Source organism: Myotis nattereri (genome assembly GCF_964212035.1).
Source record: "Myotis nattereri genome assembly, chromosome: 12".
NCBI lineage: Eukaryota > Metazoa > Chordata > Mammalia > Chiroptera > Vespertilionidae > Myotis > Myotis nattereri.
The window spans coordinates 53,989,012-54,001,820 of record NC_138087.1 but is presented as its reverse complement, the minus strand read 5'-3'; the positions used below and the strand labels follow the sequence as shown (position 1 = coordinate 54,001,820).

Sequence of the window (12,809 nt, the reverse complement as noted above, 5' to 3'; positions counted from 1 at the left end):
GGACATAATGTAGTATATACATGTAACAGAATATTATTTAGCAATAAAAGGAATGAAATAATAATACATGCTAGAGCATGAATGAACACTAAAATGCTAAGTGAAAGAAAGCAGTCATAAAAGGCTTCTTTGTATGATGTTGTATGAGTCCATTTATATGAAATGTCCACAACGGGCAAATCAACAGAAATAGAATGTAAATGAGTAGTTGCCAGGGACTGGAATCCTGGGATGCGGAGTGACTGCAAATGGGCATGGAGGTTCTTTTTGGGGTGATGCAAATACTCTGAAATTAGACAGTGGTGATGGTTACAAAAGTCTGTGAATAAAATCAAAACCGGAATTTTATGGTATGTCATTATCTCTCAATTTTATAAAAGGGTGGATTCTATGGCATATGAATTATAACTTAATAAAGTTATTATTTAAAATTGATGTTTCTATCTCTCTCTCTCTTTCTCCCTTCCTCTCTGAGATCAATTAAAAAATATATTAAAAAACAAACAAAAAAGTTTTACGATTTATTAAAAGAAAAGAAAAGAGAGGAACAGCCACCTTAAAGTGTGGGGTTTTGTAGAGAGAGGTAAAATGGATTTTTTAAAGTTTTGCTATGAGATCATTTTCCCTTCACTCCTCCCATCTTTTCTATTCCTTTGCTGAGAAAACTTTGGGCTCAAATACATATGCCACAAAGATAACAGAAAGTTGGAAACACCCTAAAATTTCAATAATAGTCCATTTAAAAATGTACAGAGCAGGATATCATTAAAATAATGTTGTGTTGATATGATTATTGACTTGGGAAAATGTTCACAAAATATTAAGTGAAAACAGCAGATCACAAACAGCACTACAGTCTGACACCATTTTTGTAAATAAATATATCTAAATCCATCTTAGTGCAGGCTGCTATAACAGTACCTCAGACTGGGTGGCTTATCAAAGGCAGACATTTATTTCTCGCAGTTCTGGATGCTGGGAAGTCCAGCATCAAGGTGCCAGCATGGCTGTGTCCTGGTGAAAGCCCTCTTCTGGTACACACTGGCACCTTCCTGCTGTGTCCCCACAGGGCATAAGGGACAAGGGCTCTCTTGGGAGCTTGCTTTATAAGGGCACTAATCCCATTCATGAGGGCTATGCCCTCATGACCCAATGACCTCCCAAAGGCCCCCCTCTTACTCTCATTACCTTTGGGAGTTAGGATTCAACATATGAATTTTGGGGGACACAGACATTCAGACCATAGTGGTATGCATGGAAGAAAATTCAAAAGCATATACAACAAATGTTAACAATGCTTATCTCTGTTGAGTGATTTTGGATTATTTTTAATTTTATTCTTTTGTTTCGTCTTTATTTTCTAATTTGTATATCATAAATACCCATTACGTACATAATTCAGTTTTTTTTCCCTTTAAACACCACAGATACCATGGTTCAAGGGTTGGGAGGGGGCTTCCCTTTACATATGGTACTAGGTTTCCCTAGGACCCAGGCCATAATCCAAGGTCTGGACTAACAGGGGCATAGAAAACTTTCTTGTACATATAGCAGTAATTTTAGGAGTACCTATGGGCTACAGCCATCACTTGATTTTCAAAGAATATTTCCCCCCTTTTAAAGCACCATTTTCAAGAGGCATTTACAAGTATATACACATAAGAATTTATGATTTTGACCCACAAAACTATTACTGGATCATACATGCATTCAAATGGAAAAACATAGTGACATACAGAGTCTAGACAGAAAGCTGATCCTCTCAACCAGGGACAAGGAACAAATGGATATGGAAGGTGATGAAGAACCTTTGGCTGGAGGGCTCTGACAGTTGTATTATAATATCATGTTTACATATCTGTCTCCCAGACTGTCCTTGAGGTCAAAACCTGTGACACAGCCAACTCTGTGTCCCCAGAACCCACACATAGTGCTTGGAACACAGTAGGTGCTTGGTTATTTGTTGACTCCAAGTTTATCCATTTAAAAATTGACTTGTCTTTTTATTTTTTAATTGAAGTTAGGAGTTTTTAAAAATTTATTCTGGATATAAGCCTTTTTCAGGTAGACAGGGTGTTCCTCCAAAATGTATACACACTTTAAGAGCTGAAGCTTAATTTTGAAAATGAAATGTATTTTAATAAACACGCCTTTATAATTACTCAAAGTGTGTGCATACATTTTTGGGGGACACCCATTATGTCTTGAAAATATCTTCTCTCAGCCTGTGGCTTTGCCCATTTGTTTTCCTAATGGTTTTATTTATTTTTTCAAATAATAGAAACTTTTTTTTAAAAGAAACTTTTAATTTTATGAAGTTTCATTAAGCCTTTTTTTTTCTTTTAGGGTTAAAGCTTTCTATGTCTCATCTAAGAAATCTTTGCCTATCTTAAGGTCATAAATAAAATTTCCCGTTTTTCCCCTTAAAGCTGTATAATCTTAGCTTTTCATTTAGGTTATACCAAATCTTATTTTAAGTATAAAAGTCTTTCACTGGTTTATTTTATTTTATTTCATATTTTTGTATCTCAGGGGTCTTACTCCTTCCTGATTTCCACACAACCAAGGGCAATGCCTGCCAATCATTCCTCCATAGACAACTCTAGTTCAGCCAACTAAGGTGAAGTTCTGTAGGCATCTCATGAGATTTTATATCCATGGGTCCCCCACCCTCAAACTTTCACACGCACATTTTTATGTATGTCATCTCACTGATCCTCACAACTCACCAAAGTGGGCAGAATCACTCTCATTTTAAAAAAATAAGGAAATCGACACCCAGAAAAATAAAATGACTTGCCCAAGATCACTGTGAATAAATGACACCATTAAGATGGGACTCAGGAATCCTAGCCTTCGACTTTTTTTTCTTGCTCAGTTAAGGATGTAATGAGAATATATTGTACAGGTGACTTATTTCAAATACCACAGAGCACATTTAGCAAGAACACACCTCTCTGACTTCTTCCCTGGGAGTGACTTGTTTGTTCCATAACAAGACAAGTTTAATACTGTGGCCCATGAGCTCCAATAAAGGTGAAGGGAAAACAAGGAGGTGGAAGGGCTCTTTCCATAAGAGCTTCTTACATAATTTGCATTTACCCACTTTTCTTTTTCTAATCCCACTGTCCCTTTCATATCACTGCTCCAGCCTCTAATAACACTCCTCAATCCCACCTCTTGCCCTAGTTCCCAGCCCTCATGTCTCTGCCCCATTCACAGTTCCCCAATCCCTTCCCCCTGCTCTGAAGTTCATATTCCTCAGTGCTTCCTGGGAACTAACACCTTCCTACAACTCCCCAGTATACTCCTCAACCATACATGTGCATAATTAGGACATTTTCCCCATTGATTTCTAGAGAGAATGGGAGGGAGAGAGAGAAACATTGATGTGAGAGAGACACACCGATTGGTTGTCTCCTGCACATGCCCCTATTGGGGCTGGGGAACCTGCAACCGAGGTACATGCCCTTGGACAGGGAATCAAAATCGAGACCCTGTCATCCGCAGGCTGCCACTCTAACCACTCAGCAAACCGGCCAGGGCTTAGCGTATGTTTTTGAATCTCCCACTAAGGTGGTCAAAGGAAATGAGAATTTAAGGAACTCTTTCTATCTGCTCAGCGATAGGGTAACTCTGGGCAGGAAATGTTCCTAAACTTCAAAGACAGGTTTCCCTGACTTTGATCATCAGCATTTTCAGCCACAGAACCCCTCCCCTCTTTCCTTGGCCTCCTAAAGGAGGATGGGGAAGACAGCGGCGCTCAGCTGCTGCTCCGCAGCAACCTGACCTTGACCTGAGGCCCCAGGAGGAGCCGCAGTAGGACCGATAACCTTTTTCCTGCCAGGGTCCTCTCCTGGGCAGGAATGGAGGGAAGACAGCAGGAGGGTGAATTCGGGAGTGTCAGCTTATGCTCAGGTCTCCTGTTAGAAATCTAAGTCTGTATAAGAAGACTGATTATAACAGGTCGGGTGCCCTGGGCATTACAGGGACTGCCTCCCCCTCCTTCCCCCACACTGTGGAGCCTCTTGGTCAACATTCTTTTTCACTCCATCCATCCATACTGGAGCCTGGCGGTTCCCATAGTGCCAGCCGATACAGTATGTGTGTCTATGTGCATGTGTGCATGCGTGGAAAGAAAGGATGGGCTGCATGCTTCCCGGCCCTTCCTCTTGAAAGCTGCATGGATCCTTGCTTATTCTCCATCATAAACTTACAACGGTTCAAGTGGTGTCTTCTCCCATTAAACCTCTGTTTCTAGATCTGACCCCATCCGCCAGGACCCACACTATTAGCAGCTTCATTAGAAATGCCCAGAAAGGAAGGAGAGGCTCTTCTACTTCTATACACACACACACACACACACACACACACACACACACACACACACACACACACACAGCATTAGCCCAGCCTCTGCTTCTACCCATCTCTGCACCGCAGCCCGATACATGCATGGATGAGCTCGTCTAATGTCTGCCTCTCATGCTCGGTCTCACTCTCTTTTTAGGAAGGACAAAGCCAACCCTAGAAACTAGGGTCCAAATGTGCTGATCCGTTATCCTTCGATGGCGCCCCGCCCCTCCCCCAGCCCGGCTGAGCCATACCTCTGTAAGGAGCCTCGCTGAACCCCAAGCTGCTCCGTTTGCACTCCGACCAAGCGCTACCGTGACAGTTCCAGCTGAGGGACCACACAGCGGGGACGGGGCTGGTTTCTTAAGGTCTGGTTTCTGTTAATACAATGGCATCGTTGCTAATGCAAGGAGGCTGCGCAATCCCAGCCCCAATATCCTTGCCGCTGCCGCTGGTGCTGCGGTGACGTTGCTGCTAGGGAAGGGGGGAGGGAGGAGCAGGCGTGCCCACAGCACCGCTCAGCCTCCCTCCCTGTCAGTCCCCGAGGGCCGTCAGCCCAGGGAAGGGGGAGGGCAGTCAGTCGGCGCTGCAAGATGGGAACTCTCAAGGCAGCGAAGGAAATTAGGGAGAACACTGGCCTAGCTCCTCTCTTGTCCTTCAGAGTCTCAGGAAAAAGTCTGGGCAGAGGCTTAGAGTTTCCTTCCTTCCTGCGGCCCCTCCTTCTAGATTTTAGCCAGAAACCGCTCCCTCCTCTTTTGCCCACTCTGAATGACTTCTTGTTTTCCAGCGTTTTCCTTTCACTGGGATTCCAGACTAGCCTCAGGGTGGAGCCGCCAGCTGGGCGGGGATTCCTGAAGCCCTGAAGGGAGGCTGCAGGGACCAGCAGCCACACCACGTTCAGTCTTTAAGGAGGGGATGCCCGTCTGGAGCCTCGTAGTCTGTTTCAGAAAAAAGACTGGGTCAGCTCTAGCCGGTTTGGCTCAGTGGCGGACTGAAAGGTCCCAGGTTCAATTCCGGTCAAGGGCATGCACCTTGGTTGCGGGCACATCCCCAGTAGGAGGTGTGCAGGAGGCAGCTGATCGATGCTTCTCTCCCATGGATGTTTCTAACTCTCTATCCCTCTCCCTTCCTCTGTAAAAAGACTGGGTCATAGGCAGGCTTCTTCCACACACTGCAGGGTCTTCAGGGGGTCTGCCAATGTAAATGGAGTAGAACCATCCCCTCTCACCTAATCAATCAGCTTTTGGTCAGTGCTGAGTAGGGTCTGTGGGGAGGCAGCATCCATCCGGCCAACAGGGTGGGGAGCCTATTTTCTAGGGAAAGGAAGTGGTCTCCCCTAGGTCAGAAAAAAAAAAAATCTCTTCTACCTGTAGACCTATAGAGCCCTTTAACCCTTCCCTGCTTCACCATCCTCAGGTTCTGGGCCAGGTTTGTGGGAATCAGTAAACAGGAGAGAAGCCACAGCCAGAGCCAGTTACACAGTAAGTAGCAGCATGTCTCTGTCCACTTCATGCCACTGCCCGCTGCTGCCACCCTTGAACACAGAGGTGGTCTCAAGCTGGGCTTGGCCCCTGAGCACTAGCCCTGCGTAGGGCTCCTCCCGGTGTTGACCACTCTCTGGACTCCATAGCCATGCCCTTGGATTTCAGGTCACTAGAAAGAGGGCTTGGGTCCACTGGCCAGGAACATAGCAGCCACCACACAGGATCCAGGGGAGCTAGAGTTCCTTTCCCCTTATTGCTTCTTCTATATCCGATGACAGTGGCCGGCAAACTCATTAGTCAACAGAGCCAAATATCAACAGTCAACAATTGAAATTTCTTTTGAGAGCCAAATTTTTTAAACTTAAACTATATAGGTAGGTACATTGTTATTAACTTAATTAGGGTACTCCTAAGGCTTAGGAAGAGCCACACTCAAGGGGCCAAAGAGCCGCATGTGGCTCGGGAGCTGCAGTTTGCCGACCACTGCCCTATGAGACTCATGTGCTCACCGATGGTAGGATGAGATGAGCTGAATTGTACAGAGAAGAACAGAAGTGGCTAAAATGCCAAAACCTATCTCCAACCAAGACTTGTCTGAGGGGCGATGGACCCTTGATCCTACAAAGCAGGAAACAACAAGGAAGGGGAGAGAGGGAGGCTGCTGTTCATAAAACTAACTATTAATGATCCTTGCAGGGAAAGTAAAAGGAGTAGAAATGGTGTAACTATACTTCCCTCTCCCCTAGCTGATTCTGACCTCAAAAGGGTTTGAGTGAGCTGCTGCAGATTAGGGCAAAGTCAAGTTCCATGACCAAGTGCTTGGAGTTCTAACTTATTATAAGAGATCCGGGCCCAGGGTCTTTGTCCCAGAAATTTCTGTGAGGCTAAGCCATGCATTGCACTGGACAGCCACGACTTATGCAGTGTTTCCGTTGCCTACATAGAAGGTGGTAGCTCTCATATTTGCCGTACTTGGCTTATTCATTACAGGCCGCGTTGTCACCCACTTTCCATCTACTATTGCCTGAGATCTATGAAGCCCTCTTCTGATGAAAGATCAAATTATTTAAATACAAACACTATCACATTATAAACCTCAACTGCCTCTTAACTAGTCTTCTCACTTGCAATTTACCTTCTAGTAATGCCAGATTCATCTACCTAAAGCACCTTCTTTTTTCAATATGTCACTCCTCCTGTCCCTTTTAATGGTCTCTCATTACCCAGAGACTCAAGTTCAAACTCCTCATTTTGGCTTTCAAGGCTCTACATCTTCCTTTTCTACTCCTTCTCTACCCAACCTTACTTCCTTCATCCCATCATTTAGTCCTTCAAACCTGTTTCATAAGCTCATTTCCACTTTGTTCAAATTCTCCTGCCTGTTATAGTTGTCTATACTCAGAATTATCCAAAACCTACACAGCCCAGATCATCTCCTCCATCAAATCTTCACTGATCACCCCAGGGCCAGAAATTATCTTTCTGTCTTCTGAAAATATGGCTGCTGGTTGTTGAGTTTACAGACAAAAAACAAAACAAAACAAAAAAACCCTACAGAAACCAGGGGATCAATATAGAATTGCCAATTTCTCATATTGCCAAGTAGCATCATTTAAAAACACACACAAACCTTACATCAGCCTGGCTGGTGTGGCTCAGTGTTGAGCTTTGAACCAGGAACCAAGAGGTCACTGGTTCCATTCCCAGTGAGGGCACATGAGTTGCGGGCTCAACCCCCCAGTAGGTGATATGCAGGAGGCGGCCAATGTTTCTCTCATCAATGTTTCTATCTCTCTATCTCCCTCCCTTCCTCTCTCTCTAAAACAGCGGTTCTCAACCTGTGGGTTGCAACCCCTTTGGTGGTCGAACAACCCTTTCACAGGGGTCGCCTAAGACCATCCTGCATATCAGATATTTACATTATGATTCATAACAGTAGCAACATTACAGTTATGAAGTAGCAACAAAAATAAATTTAAGGTTGGGTCACAACATGAGGAACTATATTTATTTAAAGGGCCAGAAGGTTGAGAACCACTGCTCTAAAATAAATAAAAGATATATTTACAAAGACACACACACATTACATCAACTATCATCAGAAACTAACATCAGTACACAACAGGTTTAAGGATTAAGGAAGCCGAAACCGGTTTGGCTCAGTGGATAGAGCGTCGGCCTGCGGACTGAGGGGTCCCAGGTTCGATTCCGGTCAAGGGCATGTACCTGGGCTGCGGGCACATCCCCAGTGGGAGATGTGCAGGAGGCGGCTGATCGATGTTTCTCTCCCATCGATGTTTCTAACTCTCTATCTCTTTCCCTTCCTCTCTGTAAAAAATCAATAAAATATATTTAAAAAAAAAAAGGATTAAGGAAATCATTTCTCACTTGACATGGCTATCATTTTTTTTTTTTTTTTGCATTCTGCCTAATGTCTCTTAAAGACTGCACATTCCAAGTTATATTCATCTTTGTATCCCCAATATTCAGTGCATAGGACGGTATAATTTTTATTTTGTGTTCCTTATAAAACCTAGCACCATGCTTGGTATTTGGAGGTGGTTAGCAATAGTCTTGTTCAAGAAGAATAGTCCAAAAAGAGATGTGCCTTGAGTGTAAATGAATGTGTGGTGGGTAGTTCTGACTCAAAAAGCTTGGAAGAGAAGACCCCTGCTGTTCATGTAAAAAAAAAAAAGGTCAATTTAAAAAAGGTATCATTAAATATTGGGGATCAATTAACAAATTATAAAAATGTTGAAGCACTATGCTGTACATTTGAAACTAAAATAAAATCATATTGGATGTCAAAAACAAAAAAAAAAGCTTAGGAAAAAAAATAACTCTTCATGACCTTGAGTTAGGTAACACATTCTTAGACAATAAAAAATACTAAGGTTAACTTCAAAAAAATTTAAAACATTTCTGCATCAAAGGACACAATCATGATAGTGAAAACACAACCCACAGACTGGGAGAAAATATTTACAAATCACATATCTGATAAGGAAATTCTATCCAGAATATATTAAAAATTCTTACCACTCAACAATAAAAAGAACATAACCCAATTAAACTATGGGCAAAGGATCTGAATAGGCATTTCTCCAAAGAAAACATATAAATGGCCAGTAGCACATTAAAAGAATCTCAACAACGTAGTTATTAGGGAAGTGCAAAAGAAAATTAAAATGAGATACCAGTTTACCATACTGACTGACTAAAATAAAAAAGACAATAACAAGTGTTGATGATGCAGAGAAATTGGAACCCTCATATACTGCTGGAAGGATTTTAAAATGGTGTGATCACTTTGTCTTTTATCTTAGCCATCACTGGCATTGTCAACCCAGGAACCTCAGATAATTCCCCCTTTCTTTTGTTTCAACACCAAGATTCTTTAAAAAATGAACTATGTTAACTCTTTTTTTTCTAATCACTTCTTAAGCACCAGAAGTCTGCCTTCTTATAATACTTGAACTGTCTGAAGCAGTATAATTTTTGAACTTACAATATTTAAAATGTCTGACACTTTGGGTGGTGAACACATAATACAATATACAGATGATGTATTATAGACTTGTATACCTGAAACCTATTTAATCTTATTAACCAATCTCACCCCAATAAATTTAATAAAAATTAAAAAATAAAAGATAGCACATCCTATATAATAAAAAGCTAATATGCAAATCAACCCAACGGCCGAATGACCGGTCGCTGTGACAGGCACTGACCACCAGGGGACAGACGCTCAATGCAGGAGCTGCCACCTGGTGGTCAGTGCGCTCCCTCTGTGGAGCTGGGCTCACAGCTGGTGAGTGTAGCAGCAGTGGTGGGAGCCTCTCCCGCCTCTGCGGCAGTGCTAAGGACCCCTTGGGGGATGTCTGACTACTGGCTTAGGCCTGCAGGGAGCAGGCCTAAGCCAGTAGGTGTAATCCCCCAAGGGGTTCTGGACTGTGAGAGGGCGCAGGCTGGGCTGAGGGACCCCACCCCAGTGCACAAATGTCGTGCACCAGGCCTCTAGTTATTGTATAAAGAGCAGTGACCAAATATAGTACAAATTAATCCTCTTATTCATTACAAAAACCTATTGAAGTTGCTTCTTCTCTGAGCCTCAGTTTGTTTACCAATAAAATATGAATAATCATAAAAAATAAAATAAAATAAATAAAATGTCTGACACTATTTACCTCACATTACTATAGTAATGTTTACTGCAGTATTACTTACAACAGCAAAACAAACAAACAAACAAACAAAACAAAAGACACCTGAAAATATTCTAAATATCCAATAGAAAAATGGATAATTAAATAGTGGTCTAGCAATGCAATGGAATATAGTGGAACGATAGAAATTATGTTTATAATAAATGTTTTCTGGTATAGAAAAAGGCGTAAAAGAGAATTAACAAGTAGGATATCAAATTATATAGATCTTTGCTTTCATTACAGTGAACAAGATATTAAGGGACTCCCTTGTGCAAAAAAACTAAATTCTGTATAACATATACTTCAAAAAGCATTTCAGGACTCAGAGTAAAGAGGAGAAATTTCAAAATCTGCTTCCCCAGCCGGGGGAAAAAGTCATGAGCAAGGGGGTAAGTAAGCAAGGGGGAGGACCAGAGTTCCTTGTGGGCCAATTTCCCAAGCATTCTTATTGTGTGGTCAGAACGACAAGCTTTGGACCACTAGAAAGGTGAGGCAGCTAAATTCGACACTCCCACATGAAGCTGAGACCCTCAAAAGAAGCTCAAGTGAGCCAGGACTGGTGGTTCCCTACAACTTCTGGCAGAAGCAGAAATAAATCTTCTCTGGAGGAAAATATCCCCAACTATGTTGATGGGATTCTCAAAATTAAAGAGCAAGCAAAAATTAGTTTACATCAAAGATCATGAATGTACATGTAATCAAGATACTATGAGCAAGTGACAGAGCAAACAACAAATAATACATTTAAATGGCAAGAATTTCAGATACTGAGAATGTCAGATACAGAATACATATCAGCTATACAGGAAATGTTTTGAATAAAGGATAAAAATCTCAAAGATAACCTAATAGCAAGAGATTATTAGAGAGATCCAGGGGTAGTGAAAATAAAACATATACGAATATAATCATTGGTTACTGAGAATTCCTATGCCTGGCCCAGCCTATTTTATGGGGAGTCACGAGGTGATAAAAAGGATGTGGAGACTAAGGGGAGATACATCACACCTCCTGCAATGGATCTAACAGTAGCCTACTCAAAACAGTGTGTGAAAGTGCTCTACAAACTATAAACGCTTTACAGAAATGCTAGCATCCATTGATAATTTTTGACTGAATTGGTTATTTACTCTGATGGTTGAAAGATAATGATTTTCTATTATTCCTGCTACATTTATTAGTTGTCATTCTAATGTAAGAAAGATTTACCCTTTCCTTCCTTCCTTCCTTCCTTCCTTCCTTCCTTCCTTCCTTCCTTCCTTCCTTCCTTCCATTATTTATCTGGTATCAGTACAGACTCTGGGATTCCTTTTTAAAATTCAATGGGTCATAAACTATTGCTGATATTCTTGATTTTGATGCTCCAATTGTCCAGATTTAGCACTATTTGCTTTTATTTTTTTTCATTGTGAAGACCTTTTCAAAATTACTATTTATTTTGGAATCATTTTTAGAAAAGTTGCAGAGATAGTTCAGCATTCCTGAATGTCCTTCAACCAGTTCTCCTAATGCTACCATCTTACACAATCTTAGTACATTTGCCAAAACAAAGAGTTAACATCGAGTACATTACTATTGACTAAACTTGCAGGCTACTTGGAATTTGCCAGTTTTCCCATTAATGTCCTTTTTCTATCACTTGACTTTTTAAAAAATCTAAATGTATATAAAACTTTCATTAATTAAAAAACAAAATAGCCCGGCCAGTGTGGCTCCGTGGTTGAGCATCAAACTATGAACCAGGAGGACACGTTTCTATTCCCAGTCAGGGCACATGCCTGGGTTTTGGGCCTGACCCTCAGTGTAGGACATGCAGGAGGCAGCCAATCAGTGATTCTCTCTCATCATTGATGCTTCTATCTCTTTCTCCCTTCTTCTCTAAAATCAATACAAAATATTTAAAAAAAGGAAAAGATCTGCATTTCCCACATGAAGTAATGTTGAAAATCACCCAGGCTAACTTTTAGTGAAATCGCAGTACTAAAAAATACATAATCTATGCCGTCTTAGGCGACCTCTGTCCCTAGTCTTTCCCAATAATCACACTGCTTACCTTTCACGTCGGGATGTTCTTTGGAAATCAACAGGAAGGACTTTTGCTTGTGTTGACCTAGTATTCTCTACACCAGCAACAACCTATGTTAGGTAACTCCTTTTAGACATGTTTTCATCTTAGACTGCATGATTGATTCCAATGGGAAAAGTCAGAAGTGCTCAAAGCATAACAAATCAAAATAAACTATGATACACTATCTACTCTTCTCTGATCTAGAAGCTTCCCAAGGTCATTAATTAATGTCATCTCAGGAGTCAATCAATCAATTAGTCAAATAAACAAGCAAGCCACAAGTACTGTGTGGCTCCTACTGTGTATAAAGCACCATGATGGGTGTTCCGGATTAAAAGCCCAACTTGAGTGGCTCAAAATTTTGTCAAAATCATTGCCAACATGCCTCTGGAGAGGGCTAGGGCAACAAGAACGATCTTTCAGGATGTGAGATAAGGGTTAGTGCAATGGTTTCAAACTTTTTCAGCCCCAACACATAAAACAGAACTACTCTGGTGGGAGGAGGGAGGCCTAAGACCCAGACGCTCCAACGCTCGGGCCTAGAGGAAGAGATTCTGAAAACCTGGACGAAGGCAAGACTGAGCATGGCTTGTTGGGGTTGGAGAACTGAGGGCTGGGACAGATGATTAACTGTTAGAAAGCGTCTCTTGACTCTTTCTTCATGGCTCTCAAATCAAATATGTTTGGGAAATG

The 12,809-nt window shown here is 41.7% G+C and overlaps 1 protein-coding gene across 2 annotated transcripts in view; it reads right to left on the bottom strand.

The window, feature by feature from the left end:
• Window positions 1-12,809, bottom strand: part of RUSC2 (RUN and SH3 domain containing 2) — a 54,038-nt gene that overhangs the window by 18,024 nt on the left and 23,205 nt on the right. The window contains exon 1 of one of the 2 annotated variants that reach the window (XM_081103662.1): window positions 4,608-4,800. The exons of the other annotated variant lie outside the window; for it this stretch is intronic. The gene's annotated coding sequence lies outside the window, so the exon portion shown is untranslated. Of the gene's footprint in view, window positions 1-4,607; window positions 4,801-12,809 lie in introns of those variants that run through there. 2 annotated transcript variants of the gene reach the window in all.